The 25,062-nt window shown below is 42.0% G+C and overlaps 1 long non-coding RNA gene across 1 annotated transcript in view; it reads right to left on the minus strand.

Annotated features, from left to right (window-relative positions):
- Nucleotides 1-25,062, minus strand: part of LOC137095811 (uncharacterized) — a 49,843-nt gene that overhangs the window by 20,195 nt on the left and 4,586 nt on the right. The window lies entirely within an intron of this gene.

Here is a 25,062-nt window from a genome sequence, read left to right on the forward strand (position 1 = left end):
CTTGGGTATTTCAGGATGTTAGAATGGCAGCATTTTAAAACTGCATGGTAGAATAGCATTGTGAGGTAAACAGTGTCTCATTCCATACAATCATAGTGCCAAACCCTGAGACTTGGGATGGACATTTGCTATATAGCCAACAGTTGCCAGGCAGGATGGAACAACTTCTGGGAGCTTGTCTACATAAACCAAAAAAACTGTACTTACTGTGAATGCTCTGCTGGTAGTCTTTATAAGGCATACCAGATTCCAATTAGTATGCCATGTTTTTGGGCTTTGAACCAACTTTGTTCCACTTTATTTGAAGTAAAGGAATGTCCCAGAGTTTGCTTGAAATTCCAGAGTATTCCAGAGCTTTGGGGCAGTCTGTTCAGATGATTACAAAGCCCTGTTACACTTCAAAATTTCCTGCAAACTCTGGAGTATGCCTAGAGCAGAGCAAAGTTTGGTTAAGGGTAGAAAACCCAGGATACTTACTGGAAGTCATGGGCATCATGAAGGCAGCTGGTACTGGATTTGAGAAGGGTCCACATTTTTAATTCATTTAGACAAGCTCAAATTTTCTTGATGCAGGATCTTAGCCAAGATATGTTTTTCTTCTTCTTTTGCCTCCTGCTGTTATCATTATCACCATAGTTTGTCAACTACTATAAAACTGTATTTCATAATTCTGGAGCTATTTCACTCAATGGGGGAGACAGGGGAGGTGCTGGAAGCCAAGCTAAGATAGAATGGTTTGCATTTTGACCTTTAAATCTTGAGACCTTGGTGGTTTCAATTAGAGCTTAGGAATGTTGCTTTTTGGAATGCTAACTCCTAGAATTTTCCAGCTAAGAGATCTCATTCAAAAAAGTAACTTTTCAAAGTTCTGGTTTCAATTGGAAAAGTGGCACCGCTGAAAAAGAAGCCTTCCCAAGCACCATGGCTCCTCCAAACAAGTATACTTCCAAACCCTGTGGCTGTATTTTATTAAATTAAAACAAAACATCAGGAGATCTAATTACAGATCCTGTGCAAAGTGTGCTTAAATGAACAATTTCATTGTTTATATGTTGCATGTGCTTGTTTATTTCTGCTTGTTTTGTTTCAAGGGAATGCCTATCATTTTAATTATTGTAAACCTATCAAACTGTTCTGACAAATTATCAATACTGTCTTCATGTACTGCTATAGATTTGGAGAAATTGCAAGGTGAAATAATTGTTGTTATTGTTTATTCGTTCAGTCGCTTCCGACTCTTTGTGACCTCATGGACCAGTCCAAGCCAGAGCTCGCTGTCAGCTTTGGTCACCCCCAGCTCCTTCAAAGTCAAGTCAGTCGCTTCAAGGATACCATCCATTCATCTTGCCCTTGGTCAGCCCCTCTTCCTTTTCCTTCCATTTTCCCCAGCATCATTGTCTTTTCCAAGCTTTCCTGTCTTCTCATTATGTGGCCAAATACTTCATCTTAGCCTCTAATATCTTTCCCTCCAGTGAGTAGCCGGGCTTTATTTCCTGGAGTATGGACTGGTTTGATCTTCTTGTGGTCCAAGACACTCCAGCTCAACAGTTCAGAAGCATCTATCTTCCTTTGCTCTGCCTTCCTTATGGTCCAGCTCTCACATTCATAGGTTGCTACGGGCATACCATTGCTTTAACTATGCAGATCTTCGTTGCCAGTGTGATGTCTATAGTCTTCACTATTTTATCGAGATTGATCATTACTCTCCTTCCAAGAAGTAAATGGTGAAATAATGTGAACCACTTTTCCAGCTGAATTTCATTATTAGATGGTTCCATTTTCAGTGAGGAGTTGTTGCTGTGCAGGTACAGCTGTACCAGGAGCTCCAATTTTGTTTGCTTTGCATTTAATGTTTGTTATAGTCCTAAGTTTCAGGGACTCTGCAGATAGGTGGCTTCTTTTGGCTGCAATCATAGGGCACGCCACCTGTCAATTATAGTTAGGTCCCCTGGTTCCGCCCCCTTTTGGGTTTTTGGAGGGAATAGGAGCCTTTTTGAGTTCAGTCCACACAGAGCAGCTTTCCATGCAGGACATAATACCAAGAGCTCCTGTAGAAAGATTCGTCTTCTACAGCTTGGCTGGGGTTATACAGCCCACGGCTTGGCCAGGGAGATATACACACGGAATTTATGTCCTGTCTACAGTTTTATGCATAGACCCAGCATGTGACAGCACAGTTGCATAGTGTGTCATGGAATAATTAAGGGTACATCAACACTGTAGAACTAATGCAAGTTTGACACAACTTTAACTGTTATGGTTTGATGCTTTCAGCTCATGGGAACTGTAGTTTGTTGAGGGATCAACACTGTTTGATAGAAAAGGCTAAAGACTTTATAAAACTACAGCTCCCAGGATTCCATAGAATTGAGCCATGGCCATTAAAGTGGTATCTACTTGCATTAATTCTACAGTGTAGATGCAATTTTAGTGATAACTGCTGCATCTAGCCTAACTGGTACAATCAGCCCTCCATATTCATATATTCAAGCATTCACAGCGTGAAAATATTTAAAAAGGAAATCTAAAGGCAAACCTTGATCTTGCCATTATATATAAGGCATACAATTTATCAATGCCATATATAATAGAATATATCGGTTTTGATATTCATGAGGGCGTGGTCCTGGAACCAAACCCAATACATATGAACGAGCAATCACAGAACAAATACTTCCAGATAGAAATGTCATAACAGCCTAAACACAGATCTTCACATTTGAGCTGCTTCATGCATTCACTGACTGTCTCATTTACAATTAAATTACCAAGTAGTGAGCAGTAAACCCCCCCCCCCAAAAGATAGACCATGTTTCATTGAATTTAAGGTACAATGTTTAAGGGTCTTTAAAAATCAGGTGCTCCTTATATTCAATTGTTCCTTAGATTTGCCAGGGTTATTTTCCTTGCAAAGCTGTCTTTCCTTCGAGAGAGAAGGGAGAAGGAGGAAGGACCTCCACTCCCAACAGTGCTGCCAAGCCCCCACCATGCTGTCTTTAGTCAGATGGCTGTTTGCTACTATTTTTCCTGACTGCGCTTCCTGCTTTTCCTGCCTCCCCAACTGGCCCATAGTCCTAATATTTTATAGCAGGCCTACACAACTTGTTAGTAGTAAGGGACCAAAATGATATAGGTCAAGCCTATCTCCTCCCTCCCGTCCATCCCATGGGTGAGTGAGTGGGTGGTGGGGGCATGGGAAAGTGGTGGCAGAGGGCGGGAGGTGGTGAGTGGAGGAAAGTGGTGGTGGTGGCAATGCTTGGCGGACTGCAGCAATAGTTGGTGTGGGCTGCATGCAGGTCTTGGGCCACATGTTGTGCAGATCTGCTTTATACATTCATGCAGACAGATGACTTGCAGATTTATTCATGCACTCCCCTCATCTCATATGAAAGATTGTACATTGTTCCCTTGCTACTTCAAGGTTCACTTATTGCAAACATGCTGTTCTGTGGCTTTCTCTCCCCCCCCCCCCCCCGGGGAGCTGGAGGGGAAGGGAGGAGGAGGAGGAGGAGGGGAAGCAGGCCCTGGGTCTTACCCTGGGGCTTGTCTCTGACCTCTTTGGTGGCAGCCTCCTCATCTTTGCCACCTCTGCTGCTCCTTGCCTTGGAGGTCCCTTGGGCTCCATTGAAGGCATTGCCAGGAAGGGCTGAGGCCTCAGACCTCAGCCCTGCCCAGTCTGAGGACTCAGAGGTGGCAAGAAGGAGGAGGCCACCACCGAGTGGGCGGAGCATCCCTACGTCGCAGATTTTCACTTATCGCAGGTGGTCCAGGAATGCAACACCCATGATAAGTGAGGGAACACTGTACTACAAAACTGCATTGAAACAAACAAACACAAAACGTATTGTGCATATAGAGGAAATTATAAAAAAATATTCTTACCCCCTCCTTTTTTCCAAATTTAGAAGCTTAAAAAATGAGGTGTGCTTTATATTCAATGGCATTTTAGATTCAGTGAATTATAATGATAATAAAAACAATAATGATAGTTTTATTTCTTGCCTGCCTCTCCTCATGACTCGAGGTGGGTTATAGCATTACTAAAACATAAACAAACACATAATTATTTTAATACACTCCATAAAATACATATATTAAAACATACTTCCATAAAATGCATATTAAAATACACAAAACAAAAATGAGGCATACAATAGAAGTTTAAAATTCATCATTAAAACTATCTTGGTAGGTTTGCCTGAAGCAATAGGTCTTCACTTGTATCTTAAATTCCGACAGCCGATCTAACTGTCGGAGTTCTACTGGCAGGTCATTCCACAGTCATGGAGCAGCTGATTAAAAGGTCATCTGGGTGGTGGTTGCCAGTTGGGTTTTGACTAGTTGTCGTAATTGTCCCACAGAGAGCCTAAGTGTGTGGGGTGGATTGTATGGGAGAAGGTGATCCTTTAGTTAACCTGGACCAAAACCATGTAGGACTTTAAAGGTCAACTCAACACCAATATGGTATCTTCAGTTTGAATAAATCTGAAAGCACTTGCAAATATTGGTTTGGAGATAGGAACCAAAGTGTAATTTGCATCACAATTGTTTGAGTACCCTGGCCATAAGGCTGTCTTGTGGTCAGGTATTAAACTTTCATTTTTGAAAAAGGAGAATATTTATTTGACAGCTGTGCTTGAGAATCTAGGCTCTTCATGCCAGCAAAATAATGGAATCAGGGAGAGCTGGCAAAGAATGCCCTGCACACTTCCCGCAGTCCTTTCTGGAATGGAGATGGAGTAAAAACTTCTCTATTCCTGGAAGAAAACATGTTTCAAATCAAGGTTCAGCTCTCTGGTTACTCCCTGTATGTTGAAAATTTTAGTTCCAAATGTGTGTTTAACTGATCCTATCTCCCCCCATTGCTCCTTGGCACCAGTCGAGGCACATAGTGACTTGTCCCAAATCATGACATAGTACTCCTTGTAAACCACCTGATGGAGAAAGAATGTTCTCATACAATGAGGAGCCAGGCTGTCTGGGTGGTAGTCATGATGGTGGTGTTGGATAAAGGAGAGTTGAACTTGATGACTCAAATCTAAAGAGCAGAAAGGAGAATGTCAGGGTATTGGGAAAGGAGAAAGCCTGTTGTTCCAGCATGATTTCAGCAGGTGCCAAAACACAAAAGCACACAGCCTTTGTGGTTACGGGTGAGATTGCCTGGAGACTGTTTATTTTCCATCTGTCTTTGAGAAGAACTTCTGCTAAACATCAATTTATCATATGCAATTTATCACAGATAGATTTTGTCTGAGCTAGAAAAGCAGCCTGTATGCAGAAATTGTCTTTTATGCATATGCAACATTTGAATTTATATCCAAACTATACAATAGGGTATGTGGAATAAACATCATAGTCAAAGCTTATGATTCTATACGTAAACCACAAAGAAATAATTTGCTTTCTTAGCATTGGCCACTACTACATACTGATCAATTCTCGAGGTTTTAGAAACTAAACCTGAGATAATAGGGATAATTTCTGGTAACGTCTTTAAGCCTAACACCAAACACAGTTTGGTGTCATTTACAAATTTTATAAGTATGCCCTCTATTCCATGATCCAAGTCATTTATGGAGATGTTAAATAGAACCGGACCAGGATAGAACCATGTGGCACCCCATTTGTCTCTACTTTCCAAGATGAAGAGGAACCATTTGTGAGCCAACCCCTTCGTTGTTTCTTCTACCTTCTACACATGAAACTGTCTGCAAGGCAAATGAGGAATTTGCTGGATCTGATATTCTTGGCAAAGTTTGATGTACTGCAAATATCAGGATAGTTGAATTCTGCCATGACTACAACATCTCTCTTTTCTGAACGTGTGGTCATCTGTTCCAAGAAGGAATCATCCAAGTTCTCAGTCTGGCTTGGAAGGCCGATGTAGACCCCTGCAATGATGCCACTTCTTGTTTTGTCAAATGATCTCATCAGATGAGCTGATTTGTCTGTTATATGCTACTTCCCCATTCATTTGCAGCATGGATCCCTTTACACGACATACAGGCACTTCCAGTCAGGCTTTGTGCCAAAAAGGAGAGGAAGCCGCACATGTTGCTGCTGCAGCAACATAGGAGCCTTCCCATGTTGACTTCCTAGCAATGGGGTGGTAGGGTGGGGGAAGCCGGGTGGTGATGCTTCGCTCCTTGGGATGAGGGGCAAGGAAAGGAGGGTGATGTGGGGCATGGAGTGGCAGCTTCTCCATGTTCCCTGCTGGGAAGAAATCAAAAGATGAAGGTATGGAATGTTAGAAATGAGCATGGACAAAAAAAGATACAGGAAGTGACAATATACTGAACTCTGACATAATTCACACATACAGAATTCTTAATATCATGTCTCAGCCTTTTTTCTCATTGTCTATGCTTTTCCTTTCCTTTCCTTTCTTTCCTTTTAAATTAGATTATTCACTGCATAGATTAGTACAGTCAGACAGAAAATAGACATTGAAGGTTGTGGAAGGTTGTCTCAGAATCATAAAAAAATCATTAGCATAAATATTGATTTTCAATTAAAGCAAACAAGACCCTTGGGGTCCAGTTCCTACAGGATTGCAGTGGAGCATTTCCACTCTACCTTCTATTGTCCAGTTCTGATTCCGTAAAGCAGATAGGTAACTTTAGGAATTCTGGGATCTACTCCCCAGACACGCCGTGAATCTCACAAATCCCTCCCAGGTGGTCACTTCCTGGTTTTCTTAAAATACCTGCTTTATTTGAATGGTACATATGTGAGGACCCTATTTGCAGGAACAAATGTATGCCTTCCCAAAGTTTCTGGAGGACCAGTTCAAAAGCCCAGGAAAACACCCCTGGAAGGCACTTACAGGCCAGAGGCTGTGTGATTCCAACCCCTGACAAAAAGAAACGAAAAAGAAAATTGGCTTTAGCCAATCTTACTCTGTGTTGTCTGGTAGCAGTGCAAACTCTGAGAGACAAACATTTCTCTGCTTCCTTGTGTTCTTTTGGATGACAGTATTAGGGCTTGGATGTTGGGTCTAATGCAAACACAACTTAGAAGATGAACTTTCTCTACTTGCTTCATTAATGACTATGCCATGAGCTTAAACTTTCTAGCATTCATTCCAGAACTTGCTCTTCACAATTGTTCATTCTTTAATAAATTTGGCTCATTAATTTGAAAAACAAATGCTGGGATGATAAAAGCATTTTTCTTTTCTTTTGGTTGGTTATCATTCTATCCATGCAATGTTCTGTTTTCTCTGAAAGCCCTCATTAACACAATTCAACAAGACGGCTTTTCATCTGCCAGACAGCTGAATGTATTGCACATGTACGCAGTACCACACATGGTATTGTTTATCATAACTTCATATTAACATTAAAAAGCTACACAACTAATACAGTAAAGCTTTAAGCCTACATAAGTCAGCAGTCCTTCACTGGGCAGACAGACATGCAGTTTGGGGCTGTATGCCACTTGTATTATATGTATTGTTCAAATTTATGGAGTTGGATACAGTATATTTTTCACATAAAGCAGAAATCTTGCAAAAGTAAAGAACCAGAAATGGTTAATGTATTTTTGTGTGTTTTAATACACTTAATAGACAAGGGCTGGAACTACGGAGCCAGCCTGATAAGGGGATTTGTCATAAGGATCATGTGAACTGTAGGGCTGTATCTTTGGCTCCAAGATTCAGTCCTCACTTGAAAGGAGATTGGAGTGAGGAAACTGGAATCTAACTCTATCTCTTTCTACACTGCCATATCATCCAGATTATTCAAGCAGATAATACACATTATCTGCTTTAACTGGATTATATGGGTCTACATTGCCATATAATCTAGTTCAAAGCAGATAATCTGGATTTTATATGACAGTGTAGAAGGGACCTCAGGATTTTCCCAAAAGAATGACAGCTCTTTCAGTAATGGCCAACTTGTGTGAATGTGTTTGTGTTTTCTGTCCAGGGGTAACATCTGGACAATTTAAAGTACAACATGCAGGTTTTTCACATCACATCCTTCCTATTACTTTTTCCACACACACAGGACAGTACTTCTGCATGCAAATTCCCCATACTTTGGTGGGGCCAGTCCCATGTATATATTTTCTCTGTAATGAGTACTCTTTGTTTTTTGTGTGATGCTCGGCCATTTAAAAGAGAGAGTTGATGTATTTCCTAATGTTCTGGTGGATTTAAAAGGGAAATTCCCTACTTTACTCCTACAATCTGGAAGATTGGGTCTTAACACTACACTGAAGAACTTTTGGTTGAGGTTCTCAATTCCTTGATGATAATCTGTCAAGGTATGCATGACACCAATGACATAATTAGCTTTTGACAGATCTCCCCCTCCCGCCCCTCGGCTGTGTTTGAGTGAGGAAGGACAGATGGCTTTTGCCAAAGGTCTGAATGGAACACGTTCAAGAGGCTTTTGTAATTAACTGATGCATGATTTTGGGGAGCTTTTAGGTATGGTTACTTAGAATCTTCAACCAGAGAGCTCTTGGGTCTGACAGTGTCAAAGAGCCCTCAGAGACAGATGCAAAACTAGCAACTGCACACAGACGTTGGTTGCTATGTCTAACAGTAGTAGCTCTTAGTCATTGCACCAGAGATAGGATGAATGAGTCAGCTGAATAGCTTACTTGGCTTATGTTGTACGAATCTATATGACTGTTTTTTCATGGAGTAAACGTTTCTGATAGGTATCCATTATATGTAACTCCCAGTGCTGGCTTCCAATACATAAATCTGGACTATTTGAAGTTCTTGTGTCCCTAGCTGTCCAACAAGGCACACAAATGTAAGTCCAGGACAATGTTTGCTGGCAGGCCAGGTATCAAGGTAACACATCTACTGTGGTCCTAGTCTCTTGATTGTATCTATCCATCATGTCAATGCTCGCTTTGAGAGCCTTTTCCAGATCCATCCTTGCAGGTTGTTGCTACTGCTGTTGGAGGTGGGCTCTTTTCCCAATGCATTCCTTAAACCTGGAGCCAGTCTTGTTCTAGATATTTTTTTTTCTTGCCTGAATAGTTCGCATTTAGAGATTTAGAGTGGCAACTGGACCATGCTCATGTGCTGAATCACTTTTACCATTGCATGGGTTACGTAGTTACATATAAGCCACTTGGATGTTCAAATGAACTGCATTCATTATAATTGAATTCAATTAGGAAACACCACTAATTATGTGTGAACTAGCTCTCAGTCCCAAGCTCAAAGCTTGAAAAGCATTCCTGCATGAAAGAAGCTGCCTGTTCTCTTTAGGAGAGGATGTAACTCTTTTCATGCATCCCTTGATACAATCCATGGCACTGAAATTAATGGATGAACTCACACCTGCAAGGGTGCATGTCTGGGTCATGATATATGCCTTTATTTATATTTATCTATTAATTATGAAAAGTATTTATTTGTAATTTTTTATGTCCAGCAGGGCAGAAAATTGTAAACAATAAAAAGGATAAAATCTTTTTAAAGACTCCTATTTCCATAATGCTGAGGTTGTGATATTCCATTTTGCATTGGTCTCTCATGGCAGTTCACATCACACGGCTGAATGAGTTGGTTTATGTTGTGCAAATCTGTACAACCAGCTTTTTAAAGAAAATGAATGTTATGGCGAGGGAGAAGGAGAATAACCACATTTATAAAGCATACACCAGACAATCACATTATGCACTAGATACAGCTTCCGGCTTCTTAAAACCCAATTTAACAACCAGTTTTAAAGATAAAGGCATTTCCAGATTATATAATTTTATCAACTTGCCAACACTTCAAGAGAATTGAAGCAAGCCTGTCTTTCCTTGAGAAGGATGTCCGAAATCTAAATGGCTTCACAGAGGAAATGGTGCTACATAGGCTTCACCACAGCATGATGTGACACATTACAAGTCCTGTGTTGAAGAGCTCAAATTTCAGATAACACATTTTGCAATGTCTGTATCACTAGACACTTTTCTTAAGAGTATATTACAGAAGTCTAATCAGAAGGTATTTAAGCTGACCCACTGAAACCAAATCTGGAAAGGAGTACAGCTTGACATATCAGCTGAAGCTGGGTAAATTTACTTCTCTCTGGGTTCCTTATTCACCACTAAATTCACCACTGGTGCAATGAACTTTAGATATATGCCAGTATGTTCTTAGTTTTCATTGTATTATCTCCAGTGTCTGCGTCATGAGAACACAGAGAGACTGTGCCTGTGATAGGATTGACACAGAAGCATTCCAATCTTCGTCATAATAAAGTTGGAGCTCTTTGTTGTGGGCATAGTTCTAACAGGCCTTAGTGGAAGATGCTATATTCTCTTCTGTTTTGAATGAAAGAAGCAGCTGATGATGATGATACCAATACAGCTGCTTCTTAAATTTTGCAGCTTAAAGAAGACAGATCAATGGCTGAATGATTCATGGTTTTCTTTTTTCACATGCTGGGGAGTATTGACACCCCTTAAAAGAGCACATGCATTGCATTGCCCTCATAATGAAAAAGGACTTCTTTCAACATTTTGCTCCTCATATGATACTTCATGAGTTCAGATTGCCATGGAGATAGAGCCAGTCCACTCTCTTGCTGACTATGACCAACAACTAAAAGGTAAAGGTTGCCCCCTGACATTAAGTCCAGTAGTGTCCGACTCTGGGAGTTGGTGCTCATCTCCATTTCTAAGCTGAAGAGCCAGTGTTGTCTGTAGACACCTCCAAGGTCATGTGGCCAGCATGACATTAAGTCTAGTCATGTCCAACTCTGGGGAGTGGTGCTCATCTCCATTTAAGCCGAAGAGCTGGCGTTGTCCATAGACACCTCCAAGGTCATGTGACCAGCATGACTGCATGGAGTGCCATTACTTTCTCACAGAAGAGGTAACTATTGATCTACTCACATTTTGCATGTTTTCGAACAACTAGGTTGGCAGAAGCTGGGCCTAACAGAGGAGCTCACCTCAGTCCCTGGATTCAAACTGCCAACCTTTTGGTCAGCAAGTTCAGCAGCTCAATGGTTTAACCCGCTGTGCCACCAGTTAATGTCCAGTTTGCATATTGAAATGTTTAATAACAGGGATGATTATAACTGCATAGATGAAGAGAGATGGGCATGCCACGGGGCATTTTAAAAAGTAAATGTTACTTGGGTGCCCATTTCAAATTAAAATGGTTCATAAGCACAAGCTTCTCTGTTACACACACACATGATCCAGACATTGGGAGTGAGTGAAAATGGTTTTGAAAACTCCCAAATGCTTTTGCACACAGAACGATGCTTGCACTAAGTGGTGTAGCTTCCAATTTTAATAGCTTGTATTGGTTCATTGATAAAAATGGTGTGTGTCCATTTGTCTTCACTAAGTATCCATTTGGATGCACAAAATGTATTTGCATATCAGGAATCCAAATTTGGTTTCTACCTACTTTGCACTCAGAAGAATGCAAATTCTTGCAGAATGAAAATTAGTTTTAAATGATAAATATACTTAGACAAAACACTCTTCAAATATGACCTCAGCCAAATAATCAGACACACCTTCTAGAAATTAGGAGTACTAGTGCAGTGAGGGAAAAAAGCAATAAAAACAAGAGGTTGCAATGCACTCTGCACATTAAAAGGAAAATAAAGAGTAATTATTATTGGAGATAATTTGCAATTAAATTTTATCTTCTTTGGAAAGGCAGCGGTAGAAGATCACCCTCATTAAAACATTGGCTGAGCCATAAAAAAACACATAATTTATGAAATGTCAGAATGATCTCATTTTTATGCATGTTAGGGTGACAACATTAATATATTATCTTCCTGGTTCAAGTAAAAATCATTGCGAGGAAATGAAGGAACATCTCACATCTTCTCTTTGATTCTATTCCTATAGCAATTTCACACAAGTAGTACTTTTTAATCTGTCATAGCACTATTCTTCTGTGGAGGAGGGACTGCCTGCTGTACAGCACAATTACTTTGCTGTATCCATCTGCTCCAGTTCTGTAGATCCAAGCACCATAGTTTGACAAAATAAAATTTAAAAAAATCACAAAAGAAAATCTTGAATTTGTCATGTGGCAAGCATTTCAGTAATGCATAGGCTAAAGCCTCGAGCCATTTCACAGACTCTCTCTGGCACTCATTTATATAATTTACTATTTTATTTCAGGGAGGCCATTCTACTATGAGCATCCATGGATTTTAGCATCTGCACTGGATCCCAGAACAATTCCTTATGGATAGAGCAAGCAGATTGTAGATGATGAAGACACTGAAATAGTCAAAGACATTCTATATTGTGGCTCAATCATAAATCAAAATGGAAACTTAGAAAAAAGTTATCAAATGTAAATCAATTTCTTTGAATATCAAATTGATACCATTGAATACCAGATATTCCATTGAATCGTCCATACCATATAGGTGCTATGTACAGTTGTGAAAGCTAGAGAGTGGAGATAGTCGACAGGAAGATACTTTCATTTGAATTACAGCACTGTATGGAAGTTCTACACATACGATTGACAGCCTAAAAGATAAAAGATATTGAGAATACCCAAGCAGAAGTCTTCTACTGGAGGTGTTGAACTGAGGGTTAAATTTGAACTGAGAGACCACCTCCATAAATTTTATTCATTCATTAATTCATTCATTTATTATGTTTGTATCCTGCCTTTCTCTACCCCCAAGGGGACTCAAGGTGGTTTTACAAATGGCAACTATTCAATGCCAGGAAGCATGAGGAGGAACATAATGGTGCCCGGGTAAGTTTTATTTATTTTTTACTGGGAAATTTGGGGTTTGGGGGGAGCGGGTGAGTGCTCTCTTAGTTTTTTAAACTCTGGAACCCAAAAAACCCCAAGATAGCTGTGTGGATTGGGCCCAGGAATCATGTGGTGCCATCCCCGGGTCCAATCCACAGAAGGCCCATGCTGTGTAAAACCTGGATTTTACCATATGATCTGGATCTTACCAGGTGTTCAATTAATTCAGAACAAAGCTGGGAAACCCTGCTTTGTTCTGAATTAATTTGGTTTTACCGGAGGCATTGTTTGGACGTCTCTGGTAAAACCAAGACAGGTCCCGGTTTTTGTGCCTGTCTGGATGGGCCCTTACTCTAATATTTCAATTTAGCCAATCTAGAAGTCAAGTTAAAAATCATTTTCTAATTTTGTCTTGTGTCTTTATCTTTTATGCTTTCAAGATTAATCAGTTTCTGTAGTTTGAATATTCTACTGAGATATTTCCAGATACTTTTGGATATGGGATTGCATGGAAACATGCAGTGGCAGCCTGTGGATCGAGCAGTGTGGAGCTGCTTACCCTGAAACAATGGGAAAAGCTTTTTTCTTCTCAGCCTACAAGTCTTCCCTGGAAATATGTGAAACAAACTTGAGCTGTTTACACAGTTTTCACAATCCAATAACATAGACATTGCTGAAGAATGACTTTTTATTATCTGTAATCTGAACTTGTTTGCACATGTGCTTTTGAAAAAAAGGTACTGTAAATTTCACATGTGTAGAAATTACCTGGTTAGGTCACATTCCTTTGATGCCTTTCCTGCTACAAAACTGATGAGAGAGAGAGCTGGGTGGAGGTGGAGTAAGACATGCTTAAATCAAATCTACCATACTCATCATAGAAAGTCCCTCTTTTTAAACATAGACATGTTCTGGCAAAAGTAATCTTAAATTCAGTTGAAGTTTAATTTGCGTACAGACAATGGAAGCAGAAAGTCAAAGCTAAAAGTTTGAGTTGGTTTATGCATGTTTACATGTAACGTATCAAGGAAACAACTGAGCTATGGAAATTGATGTGTCAGGTCTGCTGTGGTAAAATGATATTAATTTAAAATTTTCCATCAATGCATTAGGCATATTGCCATCAAAATGAGACTCCATCTGGGTCATATGAGACTCCATCTGGGTCATAATTAGCTTTTAAGTTAACTGATCATCACCTCAACCCCATCGGAGGGTGACTATATACCAGCTTATACATCCCGGGCTTATATCGGTTGAGATATAGCACTTTATGTTGAGAGCACTTTAAGGCGCCTGCCTGTGCCGCCAACCGCACCAGCACTTTCGCCCCTTCCTAGCCCTCCGTGCCGCACCTTAGCTATTGCACTTTAGCTACTGCACTTTAGCTATTATAGCTATTGCACTTTAGATCTAGCTCCCTATTGTGCACTTTATGAACTAGTCTAGTGGTGTGGCCAGATCATCCAACACCACCCTGAATCGTTGTTATCTATGTGGTCCCCCATCCCCCTTTGCGTGTTATCCTTATTACTATTGTATAGTGTGACGGACAGGGGGGGAGGTGAGTTGGACCCTATAAATAAAAATGAGGTGGGGAGGGGGGTAGGGGGGAGGACAGTAAATTGGCTAAGACCGGAAAGTCAAACAACGAACAAAGCTGGAAGTAAGACCTTGACATTAGACTGCGGCATGGAGGAGGGGAGGTGTTCCATGAGCCGAGGGGCCCCCATAGAGGTCGTGGTGGGAAGGAGGAGATGCGGGAAAAGGAGACCTCGAATTCGGCCTAATTCGGACCGCTCTTCCATATTAACAACCCCCAACCGGTCTCCTAAGGTAAATTGGTGTAACCAGATGAGCGGGCCCTCTGGCTTGAAGGTGGTGTTGTTGAACGCCAGATCTGTCAATGGAAAAACAACTTGGATCCAGGATTTAATCCTGGAGGAGCGGGCAGATCTGGCGTGCATCACGGAGACCTGGCTGGATGAAGCGGGGGGCGTAAATCTCTCCCAGCTTTGTCCTCCAGGTTTCTCCGTGCAACACCAACCTAGAGCCGGAGGACGGGGAGGCGGGGTCGCAGTAGTCTATAGAGATTCCATCCATCTGACCAGGAGCCCCATCCCGCAGACCACAAATTTCGAATGCGTCCACCTGAGGGTGGGTGACCGGGACAGAATAGGGATTCTTGTAGTGTACCGTCCACCTCGCTGCACTACAGTCTCCCTGCCTGAGCTAGCGGGGGTGGTCTCGAGCCTGGTGGTGGAGTCCCAACGGCTCCTTGTGCTGGGGGACTTCAACATCCACGCCGAGACGTCCCTCTCAGGAGCGGCTCAGGACTTCATGTCTGCCATGGCAACCATGGGGCTGTCCCAACAAATAACTGGCCCCACCCACTGTGCTGGACACACATTGGACTTGGTTTTCTGCCAGGGATGGGAGCAAGGTGGCGGTGTGGAGGAGTTGTCCATCTCTCCGTTGCCATGGACTGACCACTTCCTGATCAGATTTAGGCTTACTGCGCCCCCTAACCTCCGCAAAGGTGGAGGACCCATTAAGATGGTCCGCCCCAGGAGGCTTATGGATCCGAACGGATTCCTGACGGCTCTTGGGGATTTCCCCGCCACCTCGGTAGGTGACCATGTCGAGGCCTTGGTCGCTCTCTGGAATGGGGAGATGACCAGGGCAATTGACAGGATCGCTCCGGAACGTCCCCTCTCAAGTAACCGAGCTAAACCGGCTCCTTGGTTCACTGAGGAGCTGGCAGCGATGAAGCGAAGGAAGAGGGAACTAGAGAGCGTGTGGCGCTCGGACCCAAGCGAGTCAAATCGAGCACGGTTTGTGTCCTTTCTAAGGGCATACGCCGCGGCAATAAAAGCTGCAAAGAAAACTTTCTTTGCGGCCACTATTGCGTCTGCGAAAAACCGTCCGGCGGAGCTGTTTCGGATTGTCAGAGGTCTCTTAACTCCCCCTACCTCAGGTGGGAGCCCTGACAACTCGGACACGCGCTGTGAAGCATTTGCTCGGTTCTTCGCAGACAAAGTCGCTTTGATCCGTTCTGGGCTGGACGCCACATTAAATGCAGTCTCTGTGGATGTGACACAAGCACCTGCTTGTCCTGTTTTGATGGATTCTTTTCAGTTTGTGAAACCCGAGGATGTGGACAAGATACTTGGAGGAATGAGGCCCACCACGTCCATCCTAGACCCCTGCCCATCCTGGCTTCTGAAAGAGGCCAGAGGGGGATTGGCTGAGTGGGTAACGGTGGTGGTTAATGCCTCCCTTCGGGAAGGCACGATTCCAGCGAGCCTAAAACAGGCTATTATAAAGCCGCTGTTGAAGAAACCATCACTGGACCCCACTAAATTTGACAACTTTCGGCCTGTTTCCAATCTTCCCTTCTTGGGCAAAGTCATGGAAAGCGTGGTGGCCTCACAACTCCAGGTATTCTTGAGAGACACGGATTATCTGGACCCGGCACAGTCTGGCTTCAGACCGGGACATGGTACCGAGACGGTCTTGGTCGCCTTAGTGGATGATCTCCGCCGGGAGCTAGACAGGGGGAGTGTGTCCCTGTTGGTGCTTCTGGACCTCTCAGCGGCCTTCGATACCGTCGACCACGGTATTCTTCTGGGACGCCTTGCAGAGATGGGTCTTGGGGGCACCGCTTTGCGGTGGCTCCAGTCATTTCTGGAGGGTCGCACCCAGAAGGTGTTATTGGGGGACTCCTGTTCAACGCCACAGCCTTTGACCTGTGGTGTTCCTCAGGGCTCCATACTGTCCCCCATGCTGTTTAACATCTACATGAAGCCGCTGGGTGAGATCATCCGGAGTTTCGGGGTGCGGTGTCACCTGTACGCAGATGACGTCCAACTCTGTCACTCCTTCCCACCTGCTACTAAGGAGGCTGTCGAAGTCCTGAACCGGTGCCTGGCCGCTGTGACGGTCTGGATGAGGGCGAACAAACTGAAATTAAATCCAGACAAGACAGAGGTACTCCTGGTCAGTCGCAAGGCCGAACAGGGTATAGGGTTACAGCCTGTGCTGGACGGGGTCGCACTCCCCTTGAAGGCGCAGGTTCGCAGCTTGGGTGTGACCCTGGACTCATCGCTGAGCCTGGATCCCCAGGTTTCAGCGGTGGCCAGGGGAGCATTTGCACAGCTTCGGCTCGTGCGCCAGTTGCGCCCGTATCTTGGGAAGTCTGACTTGGCCACGGTGGTACACGCTTTGGTCACATCCCGCCTCGACTACTGCAACGCTCTCTACGTGGGGCTGCCCTTGAAAACGGCCCGGAAGCTTCAGCTAGTCCAGCGCGCGGCAGCCATGTTGTTAACCGGAGCGGGACGCAGGGAGCGCACAACGCCCTTGCTGTCCCAGCTCCACTGGCTGCCGATCAGCTACCGGGCCCAATTCAAGGTGCTGGTGCTAACCTACAAAGCCCTAAACGGTTCCGGCCCAAAATACCTTGAGTACCGCATCTCGGCCTACGAGCCCACGAGGACCTTGAGATCATCCGGGGAGGCCCTTCTCTCGGTCCCGCCTGCCTCACAGGCACGCTTGGCGGGGACCAGAGAGCGGGCCTTCTCGGTGGTGGCCCCCCGGCTGTGGAACTCCCTCCCTGCTGAAGTTAGACAGGCGCCCTCCCTCATGGCCTTTCGTAGGGGCCTAAAAACCTGGCTCTTTGAAAAGGCCTTTAATTAAGTGCTATGTTTTGGAATGACCACCGGAATGAACTACGACGATGAGATTGATTATGACTCAAACAAGATGAAGCGGATTTTTAGCTTAAGTGGATGTGTGTTAGTAATACGTGTGTTTTGATTTACTGTAACTGTTGTCTTTATGTTCTATGTTCTGTACACCGCCACGAGTCGCCTCCGGGCTGAGAGTGGCGGTAAATAAGTGCAAATAATAAATAATAAATAAATAAATAAATAAAATGGATGGAAAGATTGGACTGTATCTCAGAATTTAGATGCAGGCAGTAAGTATAAATGTTCATAGAATTATAGAGTTGGAAGATACCACAAGGGCCATCCAGTGCAACCCCCTGCCATGCAGGAACACACAATCAAAGCAGCCCTGACAGATGGGCATCCAGGCTCTACTTAAAAACCTTCCAAGAAGGAGGCTTCATCACACTCCAAGGCAGCATATTCCACTGTCAAACAGTTCTTATGGTCAGGAAGTGCTTCCTAATGTTTAGGTGGAATCTCTTCTCTTAAAATTTGAATCCTCTAGAACAGCAGAAAACAAGCTTGGCTCCTCCTCAATGTGACATTCTTTCTAACATGGCTATCAATCATGCCATCTCTTTATCTCCTCTTTGCCCCACAAAACATACCTAGCTCTCCAAGACCCTTCTCATAGGACATGACTTCCACAGCTTTGATCCTTTTGGTTGTCCCCCCACCCCCCTGGATATGAAATATACATAGAATGGGGGATTTATGCATTGCAATTACTTACGTCCTACTGACAAGCGTTTCCATACCTCTCTTTCCCTCTTGCTTTGCATGATTTCTTCTAAACACCACAGTCATCACTACCTTTAGCTATAATACATTTAGAAATGGATCTTTATGTTATATTCAACCTTTATCCATTAAAACAGTGGTTCTCAACCTGTGGGTTCCCAGGTGTTTTGGCCTACAACTCCCAGAAATCCTAGCCAGTTTACCAGCTGTTAGGATGTCTAGGAGTTGAAGGTCTAAACATCTGGGAGCTCTGCAGGCAAATGTTAACTGCTATTATGTGTCAGAATCTTACACAAGTCCCTTCCCTCTCTATCACCACAAATATTTTTAGGTTGAGCAAATGCTAACCTTATCATGTGGTTGTACTTGGAAGGCTTACCAGGAGCATCAATCTTACTGTTCTGAGACAGCTTGCCTTATATGCAGTTCTGTGCAGTAGTTTTCTATCTTACCCAGACACCAAGGATGTGCTGAATAATCACTTTTCCAGTCACATATTTGTTTATATCTGGAAGTTTGCTGCATTTATTTGTCTTTCAGTTGCACCAACTTTGCAGTACTTCATCCAAAAATTCTTATTCAAACAAGGAACAAGAGGGAGCACAGTACATTTTGGTGCCCTTACAAAGGGCACAGTTTTGGGTTTTGACCCATTATCTCTTAGGGAATCTCAAACTTTTTAGGCAAGAAGGCATATTTGGTGTGTTGTGCCATGAATGGCCTCACAAAATGACTGCTAGGGTAGGAGTAGTCACAGCAACTATTTGAATTTGTGTCAGACTCAAATATCCATTTTGTTAAATTGGTGAATCAGAAAGAAAAATATTTAATCAAGGAACAATAATAAAGAGCTCTTTCACACTATACAATATCGTACTGTGTTTTAACTGATACGTAGATTGGTGAGCCACTAGAGCCCTTCTGTCTCTGAATCCTCAGTACCCTCCCTAAACTACAAATCCCGAAATTCCATAACATGTTGCCAAGGTAATTAAAATAGAGCCATAGCACTATAATTGTGTAGTATGAAAGGCAACACATCTGCAGCTTCTAAGATTTGTGTAAATCCTAGTTCTAACTCTGAAGATATCGAGAATGCTGAATACAAATGTGAAAATTTCTCCAAGTTTTAATATGAAGCAGCAAGAGTGAGGTCATTGGATGAAGATTTCCTTAGCCCTGAAATGATTTTCACTACAAAGGGATGAAGATAGCCATTCCTTTGGAGTATGTCAGAAATATTTGCACACACATGTTGTATCTTTGGGAGGAGAAGGGAGAGGTACTGGAATTCAGCAAAAGCATTTTTAAAAAAACCTCATTTCCACCAGATGTTATTGAGAGAAATGAGGGACAATGAATGGCATGGAAAGGTTTATACGATCTGAAGAGAAACCAGAGGGTAGTTGATGCATATATCTACAGCTAAGCTACATTGGTTTTGAGTTGATAAATACCTATATATTTGTATTATATTTTAAGAGGACCAGACGTATGTTGTATGTTGTGTTTGCACTGTCTGTTTTTGATAAGGTCAACTGGCTAATCAATAAAATTGTTGTTGTTGTTGAATGGCATGAAAGGAATAAAAAAAGTCTGACCCTACACTAAGCCAATTCTTGCACTCCCTGACTTTGTAAGGCCTTGGTTTAAGTCTTCTTGTTGAGGTATAATTACCCTACTGATAACAAAAGGAGGTGTGAGCACACTTAATCCTGTAACCTGGCTTGGCATTTCATCACCTCATTTGCCTCAGGTGTATTTTGAGGCTCATGAATCAGGTGTTGACAAGAAAAGCCAATAGACATTTTTCAGTCTCCCAAGAAAAGCTTGATTGCAGAGAAAGTGGAACCAGAATAAATCTTGTATGAGGAAACATTATAAATCATGTATGACAGAGGCTATGATTGATGAGACAATAACTGAAGCCATTTTGGAATGTTATATATGAAAAAACTGTAAATATGTCCAGGCAGGTAGATTTCTGTTCCCAGTGAATCCTTTCTGGAGATATATTCTAAGATTAGTCTGTTCAAGGAGAAGACAACCCAATGCTCACATAATCTTGATAGTTCATGTGCTTCTCTCTCTCTCTGCGCAGTGTATATACTTCATGTGCACTAGTTTCCCTTCTAAATTTCTTCTCTTCATACATATACACATGTGTGAGTATGTGTCTTTGTATATATAGGATAGAAATTTAGAGGGAAGACAAACATAAAGCTAGAAGTTCCAAAATTGTGCCAACCAGCCTTGCTTTTTCTCACATTTGTTACATTGCCCCTATTCCCACAACAAAATGGCATATAGCAGAGAAGTTTGAGGTTGATGTTACAAGTGACATATAAGAGGTATTTCAAACCACAATAACATTTTACCCTGAAGAGACAAAACCCTTTGTGGCAGCTATTTCATGATTACAATAGGACCATTTGTGAGTTGGGAGTGGATTTGTCAAGGACAAAGCCTACATGTGGCACAACTCTCTGTTTATGTTTGGCAGGACCATCCATCTCTGATTGAACTGCAAGGTTTAGATGATCCTGATAGTTTAAATTGGTGAAAACAAAGGTAGTTCTGCCCCAGACTTGTGTGTTCCATCTCCTTCCCTTTGTCTGCTGTAATAATATAATATAATATAATATAATAATAAAACTTTATTTATGGACTGCCTCTCTCCCCAGGGTACTTGGGAGATCAGGAGGGGATCAAAAATTTCCACTTCCAACTTAGCTTAACTGAAATGTAGGTGGAACATGAAGCCATGATCAAACCATGATTTGAGATTAGTTTGTTCAAGCATGCCATAGTTAGATTTAATCACAACTTGTCATGTTTGGGTGATGTGGCAAGTTGTGTCTTTGTCAAAAACAAATGCTTCAGAACTTTCCTTTCTCCTGTCCTCTTACACAGAAGAGGAGGAGGACGAGGAGGAGGAGGAGGAGACAGGGCTAAACAGGCCTGAAAGACAGGCTAAGCCCCCTTCCAAACAGTTACATAAAATCCCATATTATCTGATTTGAACTGGGTTATATGGCAGTGTGAATTCAGATAATCCAGTTCAAAGCAGATATTGTGGATTATCTGCCTTGATATTCTGGGTTATATGGCTGTATGGAAGGGCCCTAGGTCCATGGTTTATTGTGATATTCAGATGAAGTTTTTGGATGTTGGGGTGCAGAATGTGATTCATTTTATTTACAGATAAATACCAGATCCCAATATAATTTACATTTGCGATATGTTTGGAAATGTCTTTCTGTGAAGGGAGAACACCCAATGAATAACTGAAGTTACTGTGCACAGTCATTTCTTCTTTTAGAAAACATACAAATGCAACAATGCTTGTGTCTAGAAAATGAATGCTATGCCATCTTTTGCAAGTCATTCATTTTCCATGTGGAGGAATTTTAAAGTAGAGTGCTTATCTTATCTTTTGTTTTCCTTCTCCTCTTGTATTTATTATGTCAACTAGCACCTCTCTGTGGGCCCTTCCACAAAGCCCTATATCCCAGAATATCAAGGCAAATAAATCCTACAATATCTGCTTTGAACTGGGTTATCTGAATCTATACTCAGATAATGTGGGATTTTCTGCCTTGATATTCTGGGATATAGGGCTGTGTGGAAGGGCCCTGTGACTCTGTTTTGTGAACTGCCTTTAATTTATTTTAAACAACATAGTAGCAAAAATAATCATACTGTAGTTTGACAGTACATTCACTGTGATGAGTTTGTTTGTTACTACAAACCAGAATTCAGTGTAAATGTTATATTAACAACAGTTTTACACATTTTAATACTTCTAATCATATCAGAACTGTAGTAATAATGTCCATTGTGATGCCATGTATCTGCGTATAAAGGGATCTTATAGAATCTTTGAAACCAAGGATTTTGTAGTTTGAGCTTTTCAAAATAATAACACCATCTGGAAACACCTTGAATATATGTTCAAAATGATTTCAGCTGCCTAAAAAAGGGAGTTCTTCCCTTTTTAAAAAGTCCTTCTTCAACATGAATGGAAAACTGGTTTCGAATGACTTTACAATGCTGCTGTGTGATGGTAAACACTTCTGTTTATGGCTAAGGAGCTTCAAAGATATGCTACAAAGCCTTTTGTGATAATGTCTGTTATGATTTCACTTTGACTGCAATTGGCTGCTATTATTTATTTATTATTTATTTACAACATTTATATGCTGCCCTTCTCACCCCGAAGGGGACTCAGAGCGGCTTACAAGATATATATACATACAATATATTATATTATTAGCATAGTACAATATCAGTATTATATATTACTATATTGTACTATATCATTATATTGTAATATTATTAGTAATATTACATTTAATATAAAATATATAATTATAATATTGTATTATTATTATTAGAATTATATTGTATTACATTATAATATTATAATTATATGTATATACAATATATTATATTATATTATATTATTAGTAAAGCACAAGAGACAAGAGGGAACTGTCTTCTGTCCCCCCTCTTCACTCTGGCCCAGAGCAGCAGTTATGCCGGGGGGGGGGGGGGAGTCCCAACTGATGACATAGGCAGGAGACAAGATGGAACTGTCATCTGCTCCCTTCTCTCTTCACTCTGGCCCAGAGCAGCAGTTGGTGTCAACATACTTGACAGAATCACAAAGAATTGGTGATTTCTTGTTTCCATAGATTGGGATAACACTAACTGGCACATTTCAGCACAACTAGATAAACTGGCAAACTACACAATAAAAGGATTGGAATCCCTCCAAATAAGACACCCGAATGCAACACAGATTGGCAGTAGACCACCTGTTCAGAGAAGGAGGTCTATGCAGTTTGTTGCAAAATGAAAATGTTTACAAGACACACCAAATAGTCAACACAATCAGTTTCACATACACTGAAGACTCATATTGGCAGGAGTGGCTCACATCATGGGTGCTTGACTTGCAATGGTTAAAAGATTTAGTCATGTCTGAAATTGCAATTATGATTATGCTGTTGATATTATTGTGTTGCCTCACTTTGATAACATGTGCTTGTAGAGTTGCGCTGCCCTCAGCCTTGGCCCCTAAAAAGATTGAACAGATAGAACTCTTGGATGTCAACTCAGTTAGGATGACAACAGAATATACGTCCTTAGGGTGAAAGAAACATCCCGAAGTGGACACAAATGATTGGTCAAAAATAAGGGGTCATTGTGCAGCAATAAGATTAACTGCTTCTTTGCTCTGCTTTTGTAAAACTTGCTTGATTTGCTTCGCTGAAAAGATTTCATCTCAGCAAAAAAGAAAAAGTGTGGAATGGAGGGGACGTGGTTTTTAAAAGGGAATTTTCATATATTTCCCCAATGCCCATATGTCATGATTTACTGCCATATTGGCCTATTTCTGCAGTAGGCCTTTGTTCACAGAAAATGCTGATTGTTTGAGAAATCAGTGCTCCAAATAAGAAGTTACTATTCAAGGGTAACAACATATCCGGACAAAACCAGCTAGCTGTTTGCTAGATAGAACCCTCAAGTTTCCCAGTCGCTCTGAAGCCATGTTTGCAACAGACTAACAGATAAGATACAGTCATGGTCAGAGAACAATGGACTATAGTTATGTTATAGTTGTGCCATTGTTAGGATCCCACGTGTGCTATAATGTCAATCAAAATCATAAACAACTAATGAACAACTGCATAGCTAGCTTAGACCAATGAAGTGATTTGTCTTTGGGAACCAATGAAAATGTATATTCCATTTACTATAATTGCTTTGCAGCCCCCTTGGAGGGGGCGACAAACCCTTTGATTGCATTCCTGTATGCTTGTTTGTCGTTATTGCTATGGCCACGCAATAATAAATAGTTTTTTTTGCAGTTTAAAGGATTCAACTTTCGTGGTGTCCATCCTTGCCCTCCCTATTGGAAAGGGGGCTTCTGCCTTTTGGGAAATATTTTGGTTTTGTTGCCCCTACAATATTATATTATATTATTAGTAAAGCACAAGAGACAAGAGGGAACTGTCTTCTGTCCCCCCTCTTCACTCTGGCCCAGAGCAGCATTTATGCCGGGGGGGGGGGGGAGTCCCAACTGATGACATAGGCAGGAGACAAGATGGAACTGTCATCTGCTCCCTTCTCTCTTCACTCTGGCCCAGAGCAGCAGTTGGTGCCGGGGGGTGTGTGTGCTCCCAACTGATGACATAGGCAGGAGACAAGATGGAACTGTCTTCTGCCCCCCCCCCTTCACTCTGGCCGAGAGCAGCAGTTGGTGCTGGGGGGGGGGGAGGGCTCCCAACTGATGACATAGGCAGGAGACAAGATGGATGCTATGGCAATATCCTATGAAATCCTGGGATTAGCAGTTTAGGATTCTCAGCCAAAGAACTCTGGCACCTCACTAAACTGTGAACCCCAGCAGGCCACATGGCACCTGTAGACAAGGTTGATAAAATGCTGTTGATTCTTTAGTGTGAAAGGGCTCATTAATTAAACTGGACTAAAATGTTCCTCATTAGTGCTTGTAGGCATCTCTCTTAAAAGATATGCATTTCTACATAACTGCAAACTATTCCAAAGACATTGAGACTTCAGCTATAGTATAAACCAAGGTTATAAGAAGCAAACTGTTAACGATCTCTTTCCTCTTGTAAGTATTAATCAGACCACTGCTTCATAAACAGTGGGTCCTGATCCCAAATGGGGTCCCCTTAGCTCAGTGATTCCCAACTTGTGGTCTGTGGACCACCAGTGGTCTGCAAGAACTAAAATATGGTCAGCGGCCTCACCGTTGTGACACTATTGCAATAAGAGCGACTGGTCTCGCGAAACCCTCTTATAGTGCCGAGACTTATTAAATATGGTTTTCTGTGG

The sequence above is a fragment of the Anolis sagrei genome, chromosome 1 (assembly GCF_037176765.1).
Source record: "Anolis sagrei isolate rAnoSag1 chromosome 1, rAnoSag1.mat, whole genome shotgun sequence".
Lineage (NCBI taxonomy): Eukaryota > Metazoa > Chordata > Lepidosauria > Squamata > Dactyloidae > Anolis > Anolis sagrei.